The sequence below is a fragment of the Amblyraja radiata genome, chromosome 1 (genome assembly GCF_010909765.2).
Source record: "Amblyraja radiata isolate CabotCenter1 chromosome 1, sAmbRad1.1.pri, whole genome shotgun sequence".
In the NCBI taxonomy this organism is placed as follows: Eukaryota; Metazoa; Chordata; class Chondrichthyes; order Rajiformes; family Rajidae; genus Amblyraja; species Amblyraja radiata.
In genome coordinates, this window is record NC_045956.1 from 3738835 (window position 1) to 3758547 (window position 19713).

The 19713-nt window shown below is 42.4% G+C and overlaps 1 long non-coding RNA gene across 1 annotated transcript; it reads right to left on the minus strand.

Moving 5' to 3' along the window:
- Positions 1-297: 297 nt before the first annotated feature.
- Positions 298-19327, minus strand: LOC116989405. Its single transcript, XR_004416273.1, has 4 exons — positions 19315-19327; positions 16572-16577; positions 6435-6445; positions 298-392 (listed from the first exon to the last, which is right to left on the minus strand). It is a non-coding gene; the product is annotated as an uncharacterized LOC116989405 (long non-coding RNA).
- Positions 19328-19713: the final 386 nt, after the last annotated feature.

The window sequence follows — 19713 nt, forward strand, 5'->3', positions numbered from 1 at the left end:
CTGTCGTCCCAAGAGATACTACATTTAGAAAAAATAAGGCTTGTTCTGGCTGATAAATCAGACCAATTTTCCAAAACATGCTCCTTTCACTGAATTTCTTCACCAATAGAATGGTTGAACACAAATTTAAATCTGATGCTTGGGTTGGGTGAGCGGGGGTAGGGAAGGATAGTGGGACATATCTCCGTTTTTCTTTTCTCTTTTTTTTCTCTCACTTTTTTTGGCAGTTCAGCGTTTTTTTCTTCTCTTTTTTGTATCTTTCTTTTTTCTTCATTCTTTCCTTTTTATTTTCCCCCCCCGATTCATTTATCAGTTTATAAAATGTTAAAACTGAAGCTGAACGAAAATTGTATAATTGTCATGCCGATTGCTTTCTTCTTGTAAAATTGCTTCTAATAAAAATGTTTTTGTAAGTACAGAGTAAGATAAGTGAAAGATCTGCAATGTTAATGATTTGATACCAGTACTGCAAAATTGGGCCAATATGTAAGTGTGAAAAACCATCTACAGACTCCCACCATTAAAGTCAGCAGACTTCCACCTTGGAGCGCAGAAGGTTAAGGGTGGACTTGATAGAGGTCATTAAAATTATGAGAAGGATAGACAGAGTTGACGTGGATAAGCTTTTCCCATTGAGAGTAGGGAAGATTCAAACAAGAGGACATGATTTGAGAATTAAGGGACAAAAGTTTAGGGGCAACATGAGGGGGAACTTCTTTACTCAGAGAGTGGTAGCTGTGTGGAATGAGCTTCCAGTGGAAGTGGTGGAGGCAGGTTTGATTTTATCATTTAAAAATAAATTGGATAGTTATATGGACGGAAAAGGAATGGAGGGTTATGGTCTGAGTGCAGGTAGATGGGACTAGGTGAGAGTAAGTGTTCGGCACGGACTAGAAGGGCCGAGATGGCCTGTTTCCGTGCTGTAATTGTTATATGGTTATATGGTTATAAATGGCAGAGCAAATCACCTGGGAGCACCACCACAATCCATAACATGTGAAGGACAGGCACTAGGAAATGTTGACGCTAATTAGTTCACATTTGCATGTGATGTAATTTCATTTGAGTTATAAATGTGGACTATTTAGTGTTGGTTTTTTTATTTTGTTCTGTGGCCAAATTGATATTGTGTTGGTTGACAGCAAAGGAAAATAAACTGTGGGATTGTCATTGAATGGGAAACTGTGGTTACGTTTACAGGTATTTAGAAACATAGAAACATAGAAATTAGGTGCAGGAGTAGGCCATTCGGCACTTCGAGCCAGCACCGCCATTCAATATGATCATGGCTGATCATCCAACTCAGTATCCCGTACCTGCCTTCTCTCCATACCCTCTGATCCCCTTAGCCACAAGGGCCACATCTAACTCCCTCTTAAATATAGCCAATGAACTGGCCTCGACTACCCTCTGTGGCAGGGAGTTCCAGAGATTCACCACTCTCTGTGTGAATAAAGTTCTTCTCATCTCGGTTTTAAAGGATTTCCCCCTTATCCTTAAGCTGTGACCCCTTGTCCTGGACTTCCCCAACATCGGGAGCAATCTTCCTGCATCTAGCCTGTCCAACCCCTTAAGAATTTTGTAAGTTTCTATAAGATCCCCTCTCAATCTCCTAAATTCTAGAGAGTATAAACCAAGTCTATCCAGTCTTTCTTCATAAGACAGTCCTGACATCCCAGAAATCAGTCTGGTGAACCTTCTCTGCACTCCCTCTATGGCAATAATGTCCTTCCTCAGATTTGGAGACCAAAACTGTACGCAATACTCCAGGTGTGGTCTCACCAAGACCCTGTACACCTGCAGTAGAACCTCCCTGCTCCTATACTCAAATCCTTTTGCTATGAAAGCTAACATACCATTCGCTTTCTTCACTGCCTGCTGCACCTGCATGCCCACTTTCAATGACTGGTGTACCATGACACCCAGGTCTCGCTGCATCTCCCCTTTTCCTAGTCGGCCACCATTTAGATAATAGTCTGCTTTCCTGTTTTTGCCACCAAAATGGATAACCTCACATTTATCCACATTATACTGCATCTGCCAAACATTTGCCCACTCACCCAGCCTATCCAAGTCACCTTGCAGTCTCCTAGCATCCTCCTCACAGCTAACACTGCCCCCCCATTTGTTGAATGATCTGGTCGTAAAGGAGAAGTTAGAGTTGCTCTCTACCTTTCTATTTCACAACATCTCAGCTTCTGCTCCATGCCCCCTTACTGCTCATCTACAACCTGTTCCACCTTCTCTCCATTAGCTCAGTACATGGCTGAGGGAAAGGGCTGATAATGAGGTAGTGCAGCATATTACAGAATCTTAATATGGACTTTGCAACGCTCTGCGGGACTCCTCAGGACAATCCATGCATCAGAACAATTATGCCAGTACGCTGGAGATCTGCCATACCTTACATGGTAGCATTGCTTTCAACATTGGCAAGATGAGCCAAGTTGTTACTAAATAATCTTGACCTTTCAGTTTTTAGTTTTAGAGATACAGCGCGGAAACAAGCCCTTCGGCCCACTGGGCCTGCACCAACCAGCAATCCCCACACATTAACTTACACACGCTAGGAATAATTTACAATTATACCAAGCCAATTGATCTTCAAACCTGTATGTCTTTGGAGTGTGGGAGGAGAGTGAAGATCTCAGAGAAGACTCAGGTGATCATGGGGAGAGTGTACAAACTCTGTACAGACAGCACCTGTAGTCGGGATCGAACCTGCGTCCCGGGCGCTGAAAGCAATGTAAGGCAGCAACTCTACTGCTGCGCTACTCTGCACCTGGCCGTATTTCACCCTTTGATTTGTCACTGTAAATAGATGTGGATGATTCTGTATGTTTCCCCAGGATAAGAGCATCATATCGCTAGGCACTGATGCTTCATTTGTCATCTGCGTCATTCTTTTTTTTTTTTTTTTTTTTTTTAATATTTTTTATTGGAGATAGGTACATAACCTATTTACATCATTACAGTCTTACATTTTTAAATTGATAATATTGTCAATTATTATTACATTGTCTCCAATACCTTTTGCCTTTTTCTTCCTTTTTTTTTTTTAAACTAGATAGAACTAAAGAGATAGATGAAGTAAAGAAAGAAAAGAAAGAGAAGAAAAACAAAAACAAAAAGAAAAAAAAAAAGAAAAAAAAAAGGAAAAAGATAGTTAAAGAAGAATGGAAAAATTTATTAAAATAAAAAACTTCATTCGAGATATATTCGTACATTTCAGAGTATAGCATTTCATCCATTCTTTAGCCCGAGTGCTAGTCAGGTTCCTGTGCTGAACTATTCTGACCCTTTAAGTAATCAATAAAAGGAGACCATGTTCCGACGAATAATTCCTGTTTGTCCAACAGGGAAAATCTGATTCTTTCCACGTTTAAGGTCTCCGTCATTTCTATAATCCACATTTTGATTGTGGGGGCCGTAGGGCCTTTCCAAAATTTTAGAATTAATTTTTTTCCTGTTATTAAACTATAATCAATAAAGTTTCTTTGTGTTGTTCTAAATGTTTGATTTAATTCTAATATTCCGAGTATTATTAATTTTGGATCTGGGTCCAATTGTGTGTTGGTTACTTTAGATATTATACTGAAAATATTTACCCAGAATGTTTTAATTTTTATACAGTTTGCAAACATATGAGCTAATGTAGCTTCTAAATGTTGACATTTATCACATATAGGTGAGATATGTTGAAAAATGTTATGTAGTTTTGTTTTTGAATAATGTAACCTATGTATTACTTTAAATTGTATTAGAGAATGTCTGGCGTTTAGTGAACACTGATGTATGTGTTGCAAACTTTCTTCCCAAGTATCTTTCGTTATTACTTGATTTAATTCTTTTTCCCATGTTTGTCTGTGTAAGTCCGTCGAAGGAATGTCACTGTCTAATAAGATATTATATATATTAGATATTAATTTTTCTGTATTAGGATGTTTGTTCCAACATTCATCAAGAATTTCTGAATTTCTAATTCGAAAATTTTGAGAGTTCGATTTTACATAATCTCTACGTTGAAGATATCTGAAATAATCATTTCCTCGAAGTCCATAAGTCTGTTGCAACTCCTGAAATGTCAGAAAAGTGCCTTCCTTGTAAAGTTGTCCCATATTTTTAATTCCATAATTCTTCCATTGTGTAAAACCCCCGTCCAACCATGAAGGCTTAAACAAAGGATTATTCACAATTGGAAGGAAAAGTGATAAATTATCTAATTTTAATGTCTTTTTTAATTGTTTCCAAATTCGTATAGCACTAAATATTATAGGGTTTTCCCTATAAATTATTTTGTTTAATTTAGACGTAGCAAATAATATCGAACCGATATCAAAAGGTAAACAATCTTCCTTTTCCATTTTTAACCAGTCTGGTTGATGATCTATTTCTTCCAACCAGAAATTCATATTTTTAATATTAACTGCCCAGAAATAAAACAAGAAGTTGGGTAAGACCAAGCCTCCATTTATTTTTGATTTACACAAGTGTCTTTTGTTTATCCTATGATTCTTATAATCCCAGATAAAATCATTAACAATAGAGTCCAATTAAAAAAAAAAGTTTTTTGCCAGATATATCGGAATTGTCTGAAAAAGGTATAATATTTGCGGTAAAAAAATCATTTTTATGGCATTAGTTTTGCCAACCATTGAGATAGGAAGTGTTTTCCAGTATTGAATATTCTTATGTAGTTTGTTCAGTAATGGGGGGAAATTTGCTTTAAATAATGATGTATATATCTTAGTTACATAAATACCTAGATATTTAAATTTTTCATTTACTATTTTAAATGGAAATTGTTGTATTATCTGTTTGTTATGTTCCCTTATTGGCATAATTTCACTTTTATTCCAATTTATTCTGTATCCTGAAAGTGAACCAAATTGGGTTATTAGCTTTAATAAGTTTGGAATACTAATTTCTGGTTTTGTAATGTAAATTAATACATCATCTGCGTATAGAGAAATTTTATTCACTGTGTCCTTTGTGTTATACCCATGTATTTCCGGATGCCCCCTAACTCTTTCTGCCAGTGGCTCAATAGCAAGCGCAAATAATAATGGAGATAATGGGCATCCTTGTCTACAACCTCTAGATAGGCTAAATTTAGATGACAACCTTTGGTTTGTAAATATTCTAGCCGTGGGATTTGTATATAACAGTTTTATCCATGTACAGAATTTCTCCCCTAGCTGCATCTTTTCCATCACCGAAAATAAATAAGGCCATTCGACCTGATCAAATGCTTTTTCAGCGTCGAGTGAGATTATTGCTAGATCTTCATTAATAATTCTCTTGGAATATATAATATTAAATAATCTTCTTAGATTATAATATGAGTACCGTTTCTGAATAAAGCCTGTTTGGTCAGGGTGTATTAATTTATTCATCACTGTACTTAATCTATGCGCTAGTATTTTAGTTAATATTTTCTGATCTGTATTTAAAAGTGCAATTGCTCTGTATGATCCCGGGTCTTCCGGATCTTTATCAGCTTTAGGAATAAGTGTTATTATTGATTCATTTAAAGTGTCTGGAAGTTTCTGTTGAGTATATATATACTCATACAGTCTTTGTAAACGTGGGCTAAGCAAATCATAACATTTTTTATAAAATTCGGAACCTAAACCATCTGGTCCTACTGCTTTACCATTTTTTAAAGAGCCAATAGACTCCTCAATATCCTTTATCGTAATCTCCCTTTCTAATAATTCTCTATCGTTTGAATCTAAACCTTTTAAATTACATTTTATTAAAAAATCTGCTATTCCTTCTGATTGTGCTACGGTTTTAGTTGAATAAAGGTTATGATAGTATTGGAGAAATCTATCATTTATATCCTTGGGCATTTTTAATAATCCTCCTGTCTCTGTTCTAATTTTATGAATTATTTTTTCCCCTTCCATTTTTCGTAACTGACGTGCTAATAATTTTTGTGGTTTGTCTCCAAATTCAAAATGTAATTGTTTGGTTTTTTGATAAAGTTTTATTACTTGTTCTGAATACATTTTATTTAATTTATATTTCAATACCGCAATTTTATTATGTTTTAAAGTAGATGGCATTCTCGCATTTTCTATATCTAGTTGCTTGATTTCAATTTCCAATGTTTGTTGCTTAATCCTGTTCTCTTTATTATAAAATGCTTGAGCAGAAATTAATGTACCTCGAACATACGCTTTAAACGTTTCCCACATAAGAGAAGTAGGTGTGTCAGGGTTGTCATTTACCTCAAAAAATATTTGAATCTGTTTAATAATATATTCCTGGCATGATCTTTCGTTCAAAATTTGTGGGTTAAATCTCCAATATGCTTGTTTCTCGGACATTCCATTTAATTTAATCATGAATGTTACAGGTGCGTGATCTGAGATTATAATGTTATGGTATTTTGAATTATAAATAAATGGGATAAACGTAGAGTCAACTAAAAAATAATCTATTCTTGAGTATGTTTTGTGTACTGGTGAGTAAAATGAATATTCCCATCCAGTTGGGTTTTCTATTCTCCAGACATCCTTAATATTAGTGGTATTAATAAATGAATTTAGAAATACACTTGATTGAGATTTTACTTTTTTTTGCCTTGATGATCTATCTAAGTATGAATCTAATGTACAATTGAAGTCTCCTCCAATTATTAATTTATATTGTGTAAATTCAGGAATTTTATTAAATGTTTTATTAAAAAACGTGGGGTTATCAAAATTAGGCCCATAAACATTAAGAAGAATCACTTTTTCTCCATTTAACTCTCCAACTAATATAATATATCTACCATCAATATCCACTATTGTTGAAGAGTTCTTAAAAGGTATTCCTTTACGAATTAGTATTGCAACTCCTCTGGACATGGGAAAAGGAGGAATGATATGATTCAGCGATCCACTTAGCTTTAAGTCTATGTTGAGATTCCTTTTTAAGGTGTGTTTCTTGAAGAAATATTATATCTGTTTTGATTAAATTTAGATGTGCCAAAACTTTACCTCTCTTAATTGGTTCATTGATTCCCTTGACATTCCAACTACAAAATGTTATTCCCTGACCCCCTCTTGTCATGTTAACATCTTGCATCTTGTTTCTAAGGTGGTCTATAACCGAGCAGAAGGTACAACACACAGAACCTGACCCTGCTCCCGAACCTCAAATAGATGAATTTAAAATCATATACGTCGCTCTTCCGAACACATCTCCTTGTATTAGTCTTATTTTTCCATTCAAACATTGTTATAAAAATATTTAAAGTGAAAAAAGTGATAGAGTTGATATCTGCGGTCATTCTTATGGTGTAATTCAGAACCTCCTCTGTGTGGCGTGTGATATACTGTATGAAGGAGTGTTTATTGTACACAATCTTTACAATACAAAGTATGTGCTCTCATTGATACACTAGGCCAGGGAGAGATCCATAACCCAAGATAACATTTGCTCAGTCTTTATCTCACTGTCAGGAAGCAAATTAAGCCACACACTATTGGGTGGGCGGCGCGACTCACGTCACAGCGGCCTCTGCAGTCCGTCTGTCTTATTTACATTTTATTGTCTCGTTTGAATGTAGTTTATAGTGGGGTTGTTTTAACTGGGTATGTGTGTGTGGGGGAAACATTTAAAATATTTTCCCTGTATGGAGAACCCAACCTTTTCTCTGTCGGGTCTCCGTTGTCGTTGGGGCCTAGCACCGTGGAGCGGCCTCCAACCAGAACGACCTGGAGCTCCAGTCGCAGAGCCTGCGGACTTACTTACCAACGTGGAGCTGGCCGAGTTCAGAGCGGGAGGAGCTGTGGTGGCGCGCTGCTGCGGCCCGACCCTGGAGATTCGGAGGCTCCAGCCGCGGGTCCGGTGGACAGTAACACCGGGAGCCCGCGGGTCCCTGCTGTGAGACCGCTTTTCGGTGCCTCCGCAACGGCGACTTCTCCCGCCCGAGTTGCGGGGTTGAGGATGACCTGGAGCGGGGCCTTACATCGCCCCGCGTGGCTTTAAATGGCCGCGGGACTTGCTAGCGCACGCCGGGGGCTCCAACACCAAGACCCGGAGCGCGGCCTTGCATTGCCCGGCGCGGCCTTAATGGCTGCGGGACACTTACCATCGCCCGCCGGGGGCTTTGACTCTGACTCTGACATCGGGAGGAGAATGAGGAGTGCAGGGGAGAGATAAGACTTTGCCTTCCATCACAGTGAGGAGGAGATTCACTGTGATGGACGTTTGTGTAAATTGTGTTGTGTCTTGGTTCTTGTTCTTGTGTGTATGACTGCAGAAACCAAATTTTGTTTGAACCTCAATGAGGTTCAAATGACAACAAATAAATTATATCATTGTATCATTGTAACCTCAGCCCACTCTACCGTATACAATTGCAGACAGCAAGCTACAGATGTTGCAAGTATCTACAGCTTCAAATGATGACATCACAACAAGCACAGTCCTCACACTGCTCTGAGGTTGTAGTAGCGGTTGCTCCACAAAGTGGATCTCATTGGAATCTGGCGTTGCTAAGAAAAAGCAAAAAAGGCAGTTGTTCTTGTCAAATGCCATGCCAGTGCTGCACAAGCACATCCCACAGACACACACTGAGGCAAACACAAACTGTTCTTGACAAGTTATCAGACCATAGATCCCTGCTGGCTTGTCCAAAACTTGCTGGTCTCCCACTGCAAAGAATTCCCAACAAAGAAAGTTAGTAGACTTATATTTTAGTTGAGTATACTTTGGAGCTACTGCATGGTAACAGGCCACACCAACCACTAATCATCCATACACTAGTTTTATGTTATTTCACTTTCGCATCCTATACACTAGGGGCAATTTACAGAAGCCAATTAACCTGCAAACCCATCTGTCTTTGGGATGTAGGATTTTCCTATATATAGAACCAAGTACTTAGTCTGGCCACAATAAAGTTTCAAACGGGAAAAGCCAGAGTTTAAGGCCCTCTTGCTATTGCACACTGAGGGTCTGGAACCTCCTCTCACTCACCATGCACACGTGAATGAAAAAGTGACAATAGCTATTTGATGCAAATCCCGTATGTAAATGGGATTACATAATTGGAACTGTGAATGGTGACATATGTCACCATTGTATATTGTATCATATAAATTTAACTTTAGACTTTAGAGATAGTGTGGAAACACGTCCTTCAGCCAACTGAGTCTGCACCAACTAGCAATCACCCCGTACACTAGCAATATCCTACACACTAGGGATCATTTACAATTTTACCGAATACAATTGTTAGTGGCAGCGCCTAACGGCAGCGGCTCGACTACAGTCGTCTGTCTTTTTTTATTTTTTGTCTTGTTAAATGTATGTCTTTGAGTCAGTTTTTATTATTTTTGTTTAGCTGTGTATATGTGGGGGGTGGTGGGGGGGCTGTGGGGGAAACCGTTAATCTCTTCCCTGTGTGGGGACCCGACTATTCCCTGTCGGGTCTCGGATGTCGTTGGGCCTAACATCGTGGAGCCGGCGGCGACCTCCGGCCGGGAGTAACCTGAGGGCTCCAGTTGCAGAGCCTGCGGAACTGACATCGCGGAGCTGGCCAACTTCGGAGCGGGAAGAGCTGTGGTGGCGTGCGGCTGCGACCCGACTTTTGGAGTTCGGAGGCACCGGCCGCAGACCCGGTGGATGGGAACATCGGGAGCTCGCAGGTCCCTGGTGGGAGACCGCTTTTCCGAGCTCCGCAACGGCGACTTCTCCCGCTGGAATCGCGGGTTTGAAGGACATGGAGCCGGGGCCTAACATCGCCCGGCGTGGCTTAAACGGCCTCAGGACTTACCATCGCCCGCCGGGGGCTTTAACATCGGAGCCCCAGTTTGCCTCGACACTGCAGTTGGACTGCTGGACCACGGGAGAAGGAACAAAGGGAAGAGATAAAGACTTTGCCTTCCATCACAGTGAGGAGATGTTGGAGACTCACTGTGATGGATGTTTATGTAAACTATGTTAAGTGTGGGTCTTGGATTGTGTTTGTAATGTAAAAAACTGTAGAAATGGAATTTCGTTCAAACCCAGGTTTGAATGACAATAAATAGCATTCTATTCTACAATTAACCTACAAACCTGTATATTTTTGGAGTGTGGGAGGAAACCAGAGCACCCGGAGTAAACCCACAGGGAGAACGTACAAACTCCATATAGGCAGCACCCATAATCAAGATCGAATCCGGGTTCACTGGCGATGTAAGGCAGCAACTCGATGGCTAATCCACTGTGCTGAATAAAGTACATTTCTAGACAAATGGATTACCGAATGGAGATATCCCACACTCTGTATCAGGCTGAAGAGTATTCCTGACCACATTGAACAGTTTGGTCGTTCTACATTTTTAAGAATAAGGAGTAAGCCATTTAGAACGGAGACGAGGAAACACTTTTTCTCCCAGAGAGTGGCGAGTCTGTGGAATTCTCTGGATGCAGGTTCTCTGGATGCTTTCAAGAAGGAGCTAGATAGGGCTCTTAAAAATAGTGGAGTCAGGAGATATGGGGAGAAGGCAGGAACAGGGTACTGATTGGGAATGATCAGCCATGATCACATTGAATGGCTCGAAGGGCCAAATGGCCTACTCCTGCACCTGTTGTCTATTGTCTATTGTCTATTGTCTACTTGGAGCTCTTCTTTCCCTCCAACCTCTCCCACTTGCAGCCCTTCAGCTCTGCTGTCATTTCAGCAGCAATGTGTGGGATCACTTGAGTTTTGCGTTTAGGACAAAATATTTCAGCACCTGGAGACTTCAACAGCAGGAAAGAAATCTGGAAATTACCTGCCAGCAGCCATCATTCAGCTGCTAAAATAGGAATGAGACTGGTGGAGCCACTCCACATTATGCTGCCCACGAGTGTGTATGCTGCAGAGAAGGTGGACAAGGTTAGGAAAAGGTGCTCCAACATATCAACACTGGATCAAATGCCAAAATCCACATACTCAGCATCATAATCATTAAGCGTGGAAACAGGTCTTTTGGCCCAACTTGTCCACACCGACTTGCCTGCGTTTGGCCCATATCCCTCTAAAGATGACCTATCCATGTGAGAGAATCAGAGGAATTGGATGTTCCTGCTTTTTAGAATAATTGGGTCGAGAAAAAGGGTGCAGCGGAAGACTTGCTGCCTTGTAGCACCAGAGACACAGGTTCGATCCTGACTACGGGTACTCTCTGTACAGTATCTGCACTTTCTCTCTGTGACCTCGTGGGTTTTCTCTGAGAACTCTGGCTTCCTCCCACACTCCAAAGAAGCACAGGTTTGTAGGCTAATCGGCTTGGATAAAGTTGTAAAATTGCCCCTAGTTAGTGTTAGTGTATGGGGTGATTGCTGGTTGGCATGGACTTGGTGCGCCAAAGGTCCTGATTCTGCGCTGTGTCTCTACAGTCTAAAGTCCAAAGGGCCTGTCCCACCAGCATGCGACTCCATGCGGCAAGCGCGACATAACGTGGTCGCTTGAGCCGTACGGCCTCGCGGGGCCGGTCCCACTTCGATCGCCGGAGCCGTATGGAGTTGTGCGGGGCTCCGAAAAACTGACACTGATCAAATATTCCGCTCGACAACGGCCTGTCGGCCCGCAGGCACATTGAAGCCGTACGCAGCGCCTCGACGGGCGTGCTCAGTGTCTCTATGTCATACGCAGCGTCTTGACGCTAAACGCAGTGTCTTGACGCCGTACGCCTAGCACGTGGCGTTGCGTGATGACGTAACAGCCCTACGCCGTGCGACGTCCAAACTCAGTCGGCCCGCCTCCTGCCCAGCGTATTGGTGAGTATGATGTCGGGACCAGCCCCGCACAAGACCCCCAGACGGCTCCGCGGTTCGAATTGGGACCGGCCCCGCGAGGCCGTACGCCTTAAGCCACCACGTTTGGTCGCGCTAGACGCATGCAATCGCATGCTGGTGGGACAGGCCCTTAAAGAAGTAATATGATGCATTGGTGTTTCATGAGCAGATCAATGGCAGAGGGATACAATATTATCATGGTGGAAAGGGGCAGAGTAGGTGCATTTAGAAATCATTTGAAGCTAAACACAGTGTCCATGCAAAAGCACAATACACATGACATTATTTTTGCTAGCACTTCAATCAAGTCACCAAGAAAAAGACCACATCAGTGCTAATGAATTGAAACCTTTCCTCACCTAATGTTCAACATGGCCCAATATTAATAACATTCCACGCATACAGGTTGGAGGTGAAACCTCCTTTGTTCTATATTTCTGAGAGCTCACATAGAGAACAGACTGCCACCTATTGAACCCCCACACTGAGCCATTCATTACGGTACCCCGACTGACCGCCACACTTCCGCAATGATCCCCACACACACACACACTGCCCCACATTTGTACCACGTGACACCTCCAGCTATCCGATACAGTGGAGACTCAATGAGCTGCAGATGCTGGAATATTGAGCAAAACACAAAGTGCTGGAGTAACTCAGCAGGTCAGGCAGAATTTCTGGAGAGGTTGGACAGACAATGTTTTAGGTCAGGATCCTTTTTCACATTGATTGTAGTGGTGGGAGGGGGGGGGGGGTGGGGTGGGGGAAGAGCTGAGGAAGTGGGGAGGTGGGACAAAGCCTGGGAAGTGATAGGGGCACAGGAAAGAGAAAAACGTGACGAGGGAGCGTTACTTAACAGTGGACAATAGACAATAGACAATAGGTGCAGGAGTAGGCCATTTGGCACTTCAAGTCAGCACCGCCATTCAATGTGATCATGGCTGATCATCCCCAATCAGTACCCCGTTCCTGCCTTCTCCCCATATCCCCTGACTCCACTATCTTTAAGAGCCCTATCTAGCTCTCTCCTGTAAGCATCCAGAGAACCTGCCTCCACCGCCCTCTGAGGCAGAGAATTCCACAGACCCACCACACTCTGTGAGAAAAAGTGTTTCCTCATCTCCGTTCTAAAAGGCTTACCCCTTATTCTTAAACTGTGGTCCCTGGTTCTGGACTCCCCCAACATTGGGAACATGTTTCCTGCCTCTAGCGTGTCCAAGCCCTTAACAGTCTTATATGTCTCAATGAGATACCCACTCATCCTTCTAAACTCCAGAGTGTGCAAGCCCAGCTGCTCCATTCTCTCAACATATGACAGTCCTGCCATCCTGGGATTTAACCTTGTAAACCTACGCTGCACTCCCTCAATAGCAGAATTCAGTGTTCATGTAAGCTCCCCAAGGTGAGGTGCTGTTCCTCCAGTTTGTGTGGCTTTGCCCTGGTAATGGAAGAGTCCAAGGACAAAAGACTAGTATAGGAATGGAAAGGGGGGCAGCAGAGAGATCCAGCAGGTATTGGCAGTCTGAGGGCAAGTGTTCAGCAAAACAGTCACATAGTCTACACGATGTAGAGGAGGTCACATCAGGAGCATCAAATGCAGTAGATGAGGTTAGAAGAGGTGTATGTGAATCTCTGCCTTACTTTTTCTCACAGAGTGATGAATCTGTGGAATTCTCTGCCTCAGAGGGCAGTGGAGGCAGGTTCATAGAAACATAGAAAATAAGTGCAGGAGTAGGCCATTCGGCCCTTCGAGCCTGCACCACCATTCAATATGATCATGGCTGATCATCCAACTCAGTATCCTGTACTTCTCCATACCCCCTGATCCCTTTATCCACAAGGGCCACATCTAACTCCCTCTTAAATATAGCCAATGAACTGGCCTCAACTACTTTCTGTGGCTGAGAATTCCAGAGATTCACCACTCTCTGTGTGAAACATGTTTTTCTCATCTCGGTCCTAAAAGATTTCCCCCTTATCCTTAAACTGTGACCCCTTGTTCTGGACATCCCCAACATTGGGAACAATCTTCCTGCATCAAGCCTGTCCAACCCCTTAAGAATTTTGTAAGTTTCTATAAGATCCCCCCTCAATCTTCTAAATTCTAGCGAGTACAAGCCGAGTCTATCCAGTCTTTCTTCATATGAAAGTCCTGACATCCCAGGAATCAGTCTGGTGAACCTTCTCTGTACTCCCTCTACGGCAAGAATGTCTTTCCTTAGATTAGGAGACCAAAACTGTACGTAATACTCCAGGTGTGGTCTCACCAAGACCCTGTACAATTGCAGTAGAACCTCCCTGCTCCTATACGCAAATCCTTTTGCTATGAATGCTAACATACCATTCGCTTTCTTCACTGCCTGCTGCACCTGCATGCCTACTTTCAATGACTGGTGTACCATGACACCCAGGTCTCGCTGCATCTCTCCTTTTCCTATTCGGCCACCATTCAGATAATAGCCTACTTTCCTGTTTTTGCCACCAAAGTGGATAACCTCACATTTATCCACATTATACTGCATCTGCCATGCATTTCCCCACTCACCAAACCTATCCAAGTCACCTTGCAGCCTCCTAGCATCCTCCTCACAGCTAACACTGCCCCCCAGCTTAGTGTCATCCGCAAACTTGGAGATGTTGCATTCAAGGAGAATACATGATGACTATTGAGCCAATCACAGTGTACAGATAGATGATAATGGGAATAACATTTAGTGCAAGATAGCCCAGTGAAGTCAGATCAACGATAGTCTGGGGGTCTTCAATGAGGTAGATACCAGCTCCTGATGTGACAAGAAACTGCCCCTGAATCTGGAGGTGTGCGTTTACACCCCCCCATGTAGACCATCTTCTGCCCGCACTCTGCCCAATCCCACACATTGTCCCACTAGACTGTCCCTATCCAGCATTCAGCCCACCCACACTGATCCTCTATGCTGCCATCACACACAGCAACCAAAGATCCTATAGCGGAGCAAGATAGACCACTCCAAATGCAATGGGCTGACGTGTAGTACGCAACGGAGCGGAACGTGGGCCTTTTTTTCATCCATTTCCGTAACGGGACCCGACCCGACCCGACTCGCAGTGTAATCAACGTTGTGTGAATAAATTAAAATTCTGAAAATGAGAAGATATTTACCAAATAACTTTTATTTTTACGAGGATGTTTCCGTAACCGGCTAGTATCCTACGGGATCCTTGGTGCGGAGACGGAAGCCGGTTACGGAAATGGGGCCGAAAATTACCCATGAATCTGTCCATGACCGTACTACGTCTTTTTCGTCGAGTGGACTATCTTGCTCGCTATAGGATCACCCTGACCACTCACGTAGCCTCCCTGGTCCCGACAACCCCTTCTCCCGTTTCACTATTCCTCTCTGCTGCAGAGAACCCCAGACAGAAACTCCTGGGATGCAGAATAATTTACACATACAGTCGACCATAAGGCCCACCCACCCGACACCCCCATTTTGGGCTCCCACAGAACGACTCCAGCTACTGGCCCTATTGCCCCCACTTTACTGCCCCACGTTGCTCCAACACTGGCTCCTGACTGACTCTCACAAACACTCAACATGTGCTTCCACACTGAGGTGGAGCTATGATTTGTAACTTGGCAGTATACTGGATCAAACACTGGATCGAACTCTGCTGCATGCTACCTTGCAGTGCCTCTGATCTGCATGCTTGTTGTCATGCATATTACTTTAAACTTTGTGAAACATCATCTCTGTATTTGCAGTGGAAATGTACAAAAACTATTTAGTCCAAGAGCTGATTTATCGAGAGTTCAACTTTTGCACCGAATGGATGGTTAAAGGAATGCTCCCTGCTTCTCCGAAAACATTCTTATTTGCCATCTTCTCTTATAGAAACCTACAAAATTCTTAAGGGGTTGGACAGGCTAGATGCAGGAAGATTGTTCCCGATGTTGGGGAAGTCCAGAATTAGGGGTCACAGTTTAAGGATAAGAGGGAAGTCTTTTAGGACCGAGATGAGAAAATCATTTTTCACACAGAGAGTGGTGAATCTGTGGAATTCTCTGCCACAGAAGGTAGTTGAGGCCAGTTCATTGGCTATATTTAAGAGGGAGTTAGATGTGGCCCTTGTGGCTAAAGGGATCACGGGGTATGGAGAGAAGGCAGGGATGGGATACTGAGTTGGATGATCAGCCATGATCATATTGAATGGCAGTGCAGGCTCGAAGGGCCTAATGGCCTACTCCTGCACCTATTTTCTATGTTTCTATGTTTCTCAGTTTGATGATGTGAAAATCTTTTAATAAACCATCTTGACTCCCAGATATTAAGTAGGGAGGTAGCCTGGGACACAACCCTTAATATGACAATCACACTTTATTCTCTTATCTCTTTGTTCTAAGTGACTATGAACAAGAAACAAATACATTACATTGGTTTGGAAATGTAACAAAAACCGAACATGACCTTCATCTTGCTATTACTGACGGTGTTTCCTGCAGTGAGGGCCACAGTTTGAATAGATGCCTAGTTAGCTGTTTCCTGCTATTCAATAATGCCTTTGCCTGATCTAAGGAGAACAAGTGACCCAGCTGGCAAGAACTTAATAGTATAATTGTTGCCACTGTGCACATTTTATATTACTGATAAAGTAATTGTCTACTTGGATGTAGTCAGGAGGTGTCCTTGGGGAAGATTGGCATTGAAGGATTTTTATATATGAATGATCAGTCTTCACCATTGAGACAAAATATAATCTGAAATTTGCTTGTGTTATGGGGACGGAGGAAGTATTTTACTTCGAATTTCCTGCTCCACTAAAACCTCCACCCTTGTGGCCCTTAATAAAGGTTATCTTTTGTCTTTCCATGTTCAAACCTTGAGTCCAAATTAAATAAACAATGCAAGGAAAAATTGTCCATTGTTCAAATGTTAACCTTACATACGGATGTGGGAGGCTAATGCGACTTGATTCTACACGGACAATGATCCAGCTAATGAGCTGTGCTTTGTGACATTTTACCGAACACTTCTGCGGATATTATCAACAAAGAAAAAAATGCTTGAGGTCTCAGTGAACAGTCATCGTTGTACAGCAGATGGCAGCAACACATAGAGAAAATCCAAGACGCAGGTTCCTGTGGTGCTTGAATGCAGATGAAATGCTACCAGCTGGCAGGTTGCACTGTTGTGGACTTTATGTGTCATGCATGACAAACACTTCACAGAAGCCAATGCACGTTGCTAAATTTAAGTACATTTAAGCACAGTCTGCTGTAACTCCTGCTGCAAACAACAACAAAATATCCAGCTGAACAATCTAGTAAATCACCGTTAATTCGTCACCCTGACCACCTCCACAGACTTGAGGGTGCAGTTTCTGGGAAATATTCGTTCACAATGAGTGAGTTTCTGCATCTGTCTGACATTGGACTTGGACAAAGGGGGTCTATATTCCCTTTTACAATGCCTAGACAGCATGACAGCACCAATGTGTGACATTTATGTATGATGCAAAGATAGATAGCATCTCTGCCGAAGCAGGCAGCATCTCTGTAGAGAAGGAATGGGTGGCGTTTTGGGTCGATGTCCTTCTTCAGACCTAGAGTCGGAGGAGAAGAAAGCGAGATACAATAGACAATAGACAATAGGTGCAGGAGTAGGCCATTTGGCCCTTCGAGCCAGCACCGCCATTCAATGTGATCATGGCTGATCATCCCCAATCAGTATCCTGTTCCTGCCTTCTCCCCATATCCCCTGACTCCGCTATTTTTAAGAGCCCTATCTAGCCCTCTCTTGAAAGCATCCAGAGAACCTGCCTCCACCGCCCTTTGAGGCAGAGAATTCCACAGACTCACCACTCTCTGTGAGAAAAAGTGTTTCCTCGTCTCCGTTCTAAATGGCTTACTCCTTATTCTTAAACCGTGGCCCCTGGTTCTGGACTCCCCCAACATCGGGAACATGTTTCCTGCCTCTAGCGTGTCCAAGCCCTTAATAATTTTATATGTTTCAATGAGATACGGAAGGGTACAAAGAACATGTAAGGTGTGACAAGAACGTATTGAAGCAAACGATGATCAAGGAAATGTACAATGAGTCATTGTTGTATGAGGAGAAGGTGACAACGAGGCATACAAATGCGTGGACATGTTCAGTGTTGTGACAGAGTTAAATAAATCAGTTTTGTCAATATGTACCCATTACTGTTTGGGTTTGAAGTAATGAACATGTGCTCCACAGCTCCGTTACAAACTGATAACAAGGACACAGCGACAACAACAAAAACTATCTTGTGGCAACAACTATGTTTCAAGAAACCACAGGCAAAAAATGCAGGAGAAATTAAGGCAGAGTATACAATAGTCCTCAAGCAAAATTTGGCACACTGTAAGCACAGGAACAGAACAAATCTGCTTAGACTCAAGCTGGTTACAATGGAATACTTGGTGTAAACGATTGGGTGTGCGAACCTTTCAGAGAACATATGGAAATATTTTTAGCAGCAAATAATGTGATGGAAATTGATGGTGATGGTGAGAATATCTCTACACAAAATGGTACTCCACGGGAGCACAAGAAGGCCGCTGTAACTAAAATAGTTCGGAAACTATTTGTAAGGTAACAACATTTCTGATGTCATGGAAAACAAACATTGGTTTGCACAGCAAAGTCGTAGAGTATGTTACAGGATTGTTTCATTCACAAACTATTAAGACTTGCAGGGAGATTAAGTAATAAATAGTATTAGAAGTTAAGTGCAAATTCAATCGTAAGTCATAGCAGAATCTCATAGGAGCTTTCCCTTCTTCTTCTTCTTCTTCTTGCGTATGGCATGCACAGCCTAAAATTGTGGGACAACTTGTTCTATTTGATCTTATTTGATTGTCCATGAGGCGTTGATTGCATTCGTCGAAACAGGGCGGACCACGTGAAGGTTGCAATCTTCCACCCCAGGAGCTTTCCGTCTCAACTGCATTCTCCTCCCTTCTCCTCATAACCTTGACACGCTTACTAATCATGAATCTGTAAATCTCCGCTTTAAAAAAAACCCAATGACATGGCCTCCACAGCCGCCTGTGGCAATGCATTTCACAGATTCACCGCTCTTTGACTAAAGAAATTCCTCCTCATCTCCTTTCTAAAGCTACATCTTTTTATTCTCAGGCTGTACCCTCTGGTCCTAGATTCTCCCATTAGTCGAAACATCCTCTCCACATTCACTCTATCCAGGCCTTTCACTATTTGGTGAGTTTCAATGCGGTGCCCCCTCATCCTTCTAAACTCCAGCGAGTACAGGACCAGGGCCATCAAACACTGCTCATAGATCAACCCAATCCTCCGCTGGATCCCTCTCATAACCCTGCTCTGGACCCTTTCCAATGCCAGCACATCCCTCCTAAGATAAGTTCAAATTCAAGTTCAAGTTCAAGTGAGTTTATTGTCATGTGTCCCTGGATAGGACAATGAAATTCTTGCTTTGCTTAAGCACACAGAAAATAGTAGGCATTTACTACAAAACAGATAAATGTGTCCATATACCATGATATAAATATATACACACATGAATAAATAAACTGATAGTGCAAATAACAGAAAGTGGTTGGTAATAATCAGAGTTTTGTCCGAGCCAGGTTTAATAGCCTGATGGCTGAGGGGAAGTAACTATTCCTGAACCTGGTTGTTGCAGTCTTCAGGCTCCTGTACCTTCTACCTGAAGGTAGCAGGGAGATGAGTGTGTGGCCAGGATGGTGTGGGTCTTTGATGATACTGCCAGCCTTTTTGAGGCAGCGACTGCGATAAATCCCCTTGATGGAAGGAAGGTCAGAGCCAATGATGGACTGGGCAGTGTTTACTACTTTTTGTAGTCTTTTCCTCTCCAGGGCGCTCAAATTGCCGAACCAAGCCACGATGCAACCGGTCAGTATGCTCTCGACTGTGCACCTGTAGAAGTTAGAGAGAG